This window comes from Pinus tabuliformis, chromosome 5_1 (genome assembly GCF_031772625.1).
Source record: "Pinus tabuliformis cultivar Carrire ecotype Pingquan chromosome 5_1, CPIR1, whole genome shotgun sequence".
Taxonomy (NCBI): domain Eukaryota; kingdom Viridiplantae; phylum Streptophyta; class Pinopsida; order Pinales; family Pinaceae; genus Pinus; species Pinus tabuliformis.
In genome coordinates, this window is record NC_142305.1 from 308906917 (window position 1) to 308915526 (window position 8610).

Here is an 8610-nt window from a genome sequence, read left to right on the forward strand (position 1 = left end):
TAAAACTGATGACAAAACCTTTCATTGAGTTTTTTATTATTCCAAAAAAATCACATACACTGGGTCTAGTTCGATTCCCAACCAACTTTTTCTTCATGGTTTCTGATGCAGGAGCATCCAGCTAAGGGCACCATGACCAGGTGTTGGTCTCTGCCAAAGTGGAAAGTTTTATCAGTGATTGGTTTATTTATGTTTAAATAGTCAAAGTAGAATGTAGGAATTTGTTTCTTTTAATTTCAGTATCAGTTAAGGAGCAATCTAGTTAGTTAGGGTCACTGTCATGTTTGTCTTTAGTAAACAATAGTTTTATAATAGTTTCGTTCATTTTAGAAAAAAAAAAGACAAACATGTCAAATGTAAAATCTTGCAATGCAAGAAGAACCGAATGCATAAACAATTGTATAACTAATAGAATAGAAACTGAAAAGTAACTACGCACAATTCAGATAACTGTGGACAAAAAGTACAAATGGAAGATTGTAAATCATTTTGAAGGTTCAGCGTACAAGCATAAGTAATAAAAAGCAAAGCAAACAATTTTTATTCATTCGAATCTATCTGTAACAGCCATTATAATATTTCTTTATTGTTTTTCCTAATCATTGAACAACCAGAATAGCAGACACAGTGCATGCAGACTATTTCATTTATTTTCTTTTCTAAAAGAACAACACGCAGACAACAAAGATTGCACGCGAGTTTCCAGAACGAAGGTTGGTAGTCCACGAAGAGAGACCACGACCGAAATAGACAAGTGAAATTCCAAATAGTTCGAGCAAAGGTGAGAATGTGAACACTGGTAATAAAACCCCTGGACAGGGGTAACAGACATAAACCAAAACATTGTGATTTATTTTCATTCCAGAACAATATATATATATATATATATATATATATATATATATATATATATATATATATATATATATATATATATATATATATATATATATATATATATATATATATATATATATATCTGACATAAGGTTTAGAGATAGCCAACGAATAGCTGAAGAGCCGAGTTAGCCATTAGAACCCTATACAAGGGTTTTGGTTCCAGAAAGACATACATAAACATATATAATTGTATGCAAAAAACAACTATCAATCCAAACTAACCATTGGAACCCTAGAAGAGAGTTGCAAACAGCCTTCAGGCAGTCTTCCAAAATCATTGTAACTTTACAAAATTTTGCAGAGTCAAACGAGGGTTTGTGCCAACAACCCAGGATGCATAGCGATGACAGAGGCATATTAACAAAGAAATACCGAGACTCAATCCCATTAAACTGACACAAACTAAGTACCAGAAAATAAGTCGAGATAGTGGCAGAGCCTACCGGAACAAGGACCGTGGTGTTCATACCAAGCACGCCTGAGGACCAAACCCCGACCTGCACAATCGAAACAGGGCAAGACTGTTAGCCAATTGTCAACTGGAAGAAATAAATGAAGGGCAAAGAATTGTTAGTACATTGCGGAAAGAAATTACCTGGAGTTTTGGCCGCGCAAGAAGAAAGCAAAACCAGAAGTCACAAGCCACAGTGACAACCTGAGATGGAGGAGCCAAGATCGTTAGAACCAGCGTAAGACGAGGAGAAAAAAAAATCATGGAGAGTTAAGTTACCTGAGTGAAATCGTGAACAGGAGGAGGCCACTGTAGACGTTACCTATAGCATGCACAACATGAATCAACTCTAATTAGCAACTCTAATCAGTCGGATAACCATTAAAGAACAATAACAGTGGAGCGAGAACAAGCCAAGCAACTAAATAGGACATACTGTGACTATTTCTCTCTGTAAATGAGCAGAGTCATCAACCTATGCTCAAGGAGCCGAGCCCACAAGTCACCCAGATAAACGCAGGTGCCACACTCACAGGCAAAGTAGTCCATGACTGGTGTGCAGAGAGTTGCAGCTTAATATCATACATTTGCGGCATAAAAAAAAAAAAACTTCCAGACCAAACCCTCAGCACAGTAGAAACACAGAACAAAAATGACGGATGAACAATAGGAGGAAGGATTTTGGTAAAGACCGAGGAGTGGGAAACACAAACCAAGGTAAGTACCACCAGCACAATGATATTAAAGACTGTCATAAATTCCACCTTAACAAAATCCAGAATCATCCGAAGATTAAACGTTAACCATAGCTGTTAAGTCCACAAGAAAATCATTATTTAATCAGTGATTAATGTAATATTGTATTATTTAAAATCTTTGTTGTGCGGAACCGTGCAGAACTTTGGGGTGGTCCCATCATAGTGGTATTAGAGCAGGATTTAGAATTGGCTTGAGAAATGGAGGTAGGAAGACGAGGTCATTGAAGAGGTGCTCGGAGGATAGTAGAGGAAGGATTGAGAGAGGAGATCAGTATTCTTACTTCTCGTTTGGAGGCAGTTGAAGCAGGGAGAATAAGGGATCCAGTGGTAGGTGATGACAACAAAGAGGAAGCTATAGTGGCAACAGATGGATCGGATGAAGAAGGGCCGAAAATGAGATTATTGAGGTCAGTCCTATTGGCGAGTAGTAAGCCTAAACCAAAAATCCCAAATTATGACGACAACTTGTCCACAGAAGTTTTGTTGGACTGGATCAGTGACCTGGACAAGTATTTTGAGTGTGAAGAGGTCAGTGAAGACTAAAGGGTCAAGTTCACTGCGACAAAGTTGAAGGGACACGCAACCCTGTGGTGGGACAGTGTCCACACAGAGAGAAGGAGGTTGAACAAGTTGCCGATCAAGAAATGGTCAAGGATGGTGGCCAAGTTGAAGGGCAGATTTTGCCTAAGGATTACCAGATTGCACTACATCGGCAAGTGCAGAATCTGAAGCAGAAAGGGATGACAGTAAGGGAGTACACTGAAGAATTTTAACGAGTGAATTTAAGGGCCTGTATTACAGAGGACACCCCAGAGAAAACAACTAGATATGTAAATGGTTTAAGGTTGGAAATATTAGATGAAATTAGCATTCTTTCCCCAAAAAACATTGAAGAAGAATATCAGAGTGCTATGAAAGCAGAGGAGAAGATCGCTAGAAAAAAAAATGCCAGGAGAGGATGGGGAACCGACAGAGGAAGATGATAGTCTTATGGAAGAGGGTGAACTACTAGCCGTAATGAAGAAGTCTGCAGTTCCAAAGCTTCCAGAACAGCAGAAAAAGTTGACAGCACGAGAGGTGGTAGGCCATATCAGCAAGGCAAGGGAAATGGTCAAGGCAGAGGAGCTGGTTATCAATTTTACAGGTGTCACAAGTGGGGACACAAATCTTTTGAGTGTCCCGAGGTGGAACAAGCTGGATAGAGGGGTGCGTATGTTACACATCCAGAAGAAGTAGAGGCACTTCCCCAAGAAGTAGAAAATGTGCCAGAAATAGGGGAATCCCTAGTTTTGAACAAGGTGTTGCTGAAACAAGACAAGGAAACAGCTGAACAAACTCAACAGAAAGCTTTGTTTCGGACAATTTGTAAGTCAAACAGTAAGTGCTGTAAGCTGATTATTGATAGTGGGAGTACATATAATTTGGTTGCCATGGAGATGGTGGAAAAGTTGGGTTTGAAGCATTTGAAACACCCCACTCCTTACAAGGTATCATGGCTACAAAAAGGCCATCAGTTTCTGGTAGATGAGCAATGCGAAGTGGAGTTTCATATCGACATATATAAGGATAAAGTCATTTGTGACATAATGCCGACGGATGTATGTCACATACTGCTAAGCAAGCCATGGCAGTATGATAGGAAGGTGGTTCATGACGGGAAGACAAATTGTTACAAGTTTGTCAAAGATGGGATCAAGCACACTCTTGTGCCCATCAAGGAGGAAGAGACAACGGGAACAAGTGAGACGAGAGTGTTGTTAATGGGCAGAAAGCAGTTTTTGAAACAAGTTGAAGATAGAGCAATAAAGAGTTCCATCATACATGAAAAAAAATCCACAATCATCTGGAGCATCTAGGATGAATTCTAGAAAATTATTTCAGTATACATTTAAAAGAAGGCCGAAGTAAGATATTTAAGATAATTGCACAGGAGAAAAACAATAGCTTGAAAGAAAATGCCACAAGAATCTCTAAAACTGATGACAAAACCTTTCATTGAGTTTTTTATTATTCCAAAAAAATCACATACACTGGGTCTAGTTCGATTCCCAACCAACTTTTTCTTCATGGTTTCTGATGCAGGAGCATCCAGCTAAGGGCACCATGACCAGGTGTTGGTCTCTGCCAAGGTGGAAAGTTTTATCAGTGATTGGTTTATTTATGTTTAAATAGTCAAAGTAGAATGTAGGAATTTGTTTCTTTTAATTTCAGTATCAGTTAAGGAACAGTCTAGTTAGTTAGGGTCACTGTCATGTTTGTCTTTAGTAAACAATAGTTTTATAATAGTTTCGTTCATTTTAGAAAAAAAAAAGACAAACATGTCAAATGTAAAATCTTGCAATGCAAGAAGAACCGAATGCATAAACAGTTGTATAACTAATAGAATAGAAACTGAAAAGTAACTACGCACAGTTCAGATAACTGTGGACAAAAAGTACAAATGGAAGATTGTAAATCATTTTGAAGGTTCAGCGTACGAGCATAAGTAATAAAAAGCAGAGCAAACAATTTTTATTCATTCGAATCCATCTGTAACAGCCATTATAATATTTCTTTATTGTTTTTCCTAATCATTGAACAACCAGAATAGCAGACATGGTGCATGCAGACTATTTCATTTATTTTCTTTTCTAAAAGAACAACACGCAGACAACAAGGATTGCACGCGAGTTTCCAGAACGAAGGTTGGTAGTCCACGAAGAGAGACCACGACCGAAATAGACAAGTGAAATTCCAAATAGTTCGAGCAAAGGCGAGCATGTGAACACTGGTAATAAAACCCCAGGACAGAGGTAACAGACATAAACCAAAACATTGTGATTTCTTTTCGTTCCAGAACAATATATATATATATATATATATATATATATATATATATATATATATATATATATATATATATATATATATATATATATATATATATATATATATATCTGACATAAGGTTTAGAGATAGCCAACGAATAGCTGAAGAGCCGAGTTAGCCATTAGAACCCTATACAAGGGTTTTGGTTCCAGAAAGACATACATAAACATATATAATTGTATGCAAAAAACAACTATCAATCCAAACTAACCATTGGAACCCTAGAAGAGAGTTGCAAACAATCTTCAGGCAGTCTTCCAAAATCATTATAACTTTACAAAATTTTGCAGAGTCAAACGAGGGTTTGTGCCAACAACCCAGGACGCATAGCGATGACAGAGGCATATTAACAAAGAAATACCGAGACTCAATCCCATTAAACTGACACAAACTAAGTACCAGAAAATAAGTCGAGATAGTGGCAGAGCCTAGCGGAACAAGGACCGTGGTGTTCATACCAAGCACGCCTGAGGACCAAACCCCGACCTGCACAATCGAAACAGGGCAAGACTGTTAGCCAATTGTCAACTGGAAGAAATAAATGAAGGGAAAAGAATTGTTAGTACATTGAGGAAAGAAATTACCTGGAGTTTTGGTCGCGTAAGAAGAAAGCAAAACCAGAAGTCACAAGCCACAGTGACGACCTGAGATGGAGGAGCCAAGATCGTTATAACCAGCGTAAGACGAGGAGAAAAAAAAAATCATGGAGAGTTAAGTTACCTGAGTGAAATCGTGAACAGGAGGAGGCCACTGTAGACGTGACCTATAGCATGCACAACATGAATCAACTCTAATCAGTCGGATAACCATTAAAGAACAATAACAGTGGAGCGAGAACAAGCCAAGAAACTAAATAGGACATATTGTGACTATTTCTCTCTATAAATGAGCAGAGTCATCACCCTATGCTCAAGGAGCCGAGCCCACAAGTCACCCAGATAAACGCAGGTGCCACACTCACAAGCAGAGTAGTCCATGAGTGGCGCGCAGAGAGTTGCAGCTTAATATCATACATTTGCGGCATAAAAAAAAACTTCTAGACCAAACCCTCAGCACAGTAGAAACACAGAACAAAAATGACGGATGAACAATAGGAGGAAGGATTTTGGTAAAGACCGAGGAGTGGGAAACGCAAACCAAGGTAAGTACCACCAGCACAATGATATTAAAGACTGTCATAAATTCCACCTTAACAAAGTCCAGAATCATCCGAAGATTAAACGTTAACCATAGCTGTTAAGTCCACAAGAAAATCATTATTTAATCATTTAATCAGTGATTAATGTAATATTGTATTATTTAAAATCTTTGTTGTGCGGAACCGCGCAGAACTTTGGGCTGGTCCCATCATAGTGGTATTAGAGCAGGATTTAGAATTGGCTTGAGAAATGGAGGTAGGAAGACGAGGTCATTGAAGAGGTGCTCGGAGGATAGTAGAGGAAGGATTGAGAGAGGAGATCAGGATTCTTACTTCTCGTTTGGAGGCAGTTGAAGCAGGGAGAATAAGGGATCCAGTGGTAGGTGATGACAACAAAGAGGAAGCTATAGTGGCAACAGATGGATCGGATGAACAAGGGCCGAAAATGAGATTATTGAGGTCAGTCCTATTGGCGAGCAGTAAGCCTAAACCAAAAATCCCAAATTATGACGACAACTTGTCCACAGAAGTTTTGTTGGGCTGGATCAGTGACCTGGACAAGTATTTTGAGTGTGAAGAGGTCAGTGAAGACCAAAGGGTCAAGTTCGCTGCGACAAAGTTGAAGGGACACGCAACCCTGTGGTGAGACAGTGTCCACACAGAGAGAAGGAGGTTGAACAAGTTGCCGATCAAGAAATGGTCAAGGATGGTGGCCAAGTTGAAGGACAGATTTTGCCTAAGGATTACCAGATTGCACTACATCGGCAAGTGCAGAATCTGAAGCAGAAAGAGATGACAGTAAGGGAGTACACTGAAGAATTTTAACGAGTGAATTTAAGGGCCTGTATTACAGAGGACACCCCAGAGAAAACAACTAGATATGTAAATGGTTTAAGGTTGGAAATATTAGATGAAATTAGCATTCTTTCCCCAAAAAACATTGAAGAAGAATATCAGAGTGCTATGAAAGCAGAGGAGAAGATCGCTAGAAAAAAAAATGCCAGGAGAGGATGGGGAACCGACAGAGGAAGATGATAGTCTTATGGAAGAGGGTGAACTACTAGCCGTAATGAAGAAGTCTGCAGTTCCAAAGCTTCCAGAACAGCAGAAAACGTTGACAGCACGAGAGGTGGTAGGCCATATCAGCGAGGCAAGGGAAATGGTCAAGGCAGAGGAGTTGGTTATCAATTTTACAGGTGTCACAAGTGGGGACACAAATATTTTGAGTGTCCCGAGGTGGAACAAGCTGGATAGAGGGGTGCGTATGTTTCACATCCAGAAGAAGTAGAGGCACTTCCCCAAGAAGTAGAAAATGTGTCAGAAATAGGGGAATCCCTAGTTTTGAACAAGGTGTTGCTGAAACAAGCCAAGGAAACAGCTGAACAAACTCAACAGAAAGCTTTGTTTCGGACAATTTGTAAGTCACACAGTAAGTGCTGTAAGATGATTATTGATAGTGGGAGTACATATAATTTGGTTGCCACGGAGATGGTGGAAAAGTTGGGGTTGAAGCATTTGAAACACCCCACTCCTTACAAGGTATCATGGCTGCAAAAAGGCCATCAGTTTCTGGTAGATGAGCAATGCGAAGTGGAGTTTCATATTGACATATATAAGGATAAAGTCATTTGTGACATAATGCCGACGGATGTATGTCACATACTGCTAAGCAAGCCATGGCAGTATGATAGGAAGGTGGTTCATGACGGGAAGACAAATTGTTACAAGTTTGTCAAAGATGGGATCAAGCACACTCTTGTGCCCATCAAGGAGGAAGAGACAATGGGAACAAGTGAGACGAGAGTGTTGTTAATGGGCAGAAAGCAGTTTTTGAAACAAGTTGAAGATAGCGAAGTGAGCTATGCTGTTTTTAGAAGAGAAAAGACGGTGTTGCTACACACAGAGTGTCAGATTTTCCCACAGAAATCCAGCAGATGTTGCAAGAGTTTAGTGATATAGTGGTGGATGACTTGCTAGATAAATTTCCCCTTAAAAGAAGCATAAGTCATCATAGTGACTTTATACCTGGAGCAAGTTTGCCGAATAAGGCAACATTTCAGATGAGCCCCAAAGACAATGAGGAGATTAGAAAATAGGTGTAGGAATTATTAGATAAAGGGCTGATAAGGGAGAGTTTGAGCCCTTGTGCAGTTCCAACAGTTCTCACTCCCAAGAAAGGAGGAGAATGGTGGATATTCATAGACTCGAGGGGCATCAACAAGATCACCATCCTGTACAGATTTCCACTGCCATGGATGGACGACATGATGGATTACCTGAGCCGGGTAGCATATTTTTCGAAGATTGATTTAAAGAGTGGGTATCATAAGATTCGAATTCGGGAGGGGGATGAGTGGAAGACAACCTTCAAGACTAACGAGTGACTTGATGAGTGGCTGGTAATGCTATTCAGACTGAGCAATGCACCTAGTACCTTTATGCGGTTAATGAATGAAATGTTGAAAGAATACATTGGGAAGTTTGTAATAGTGTAC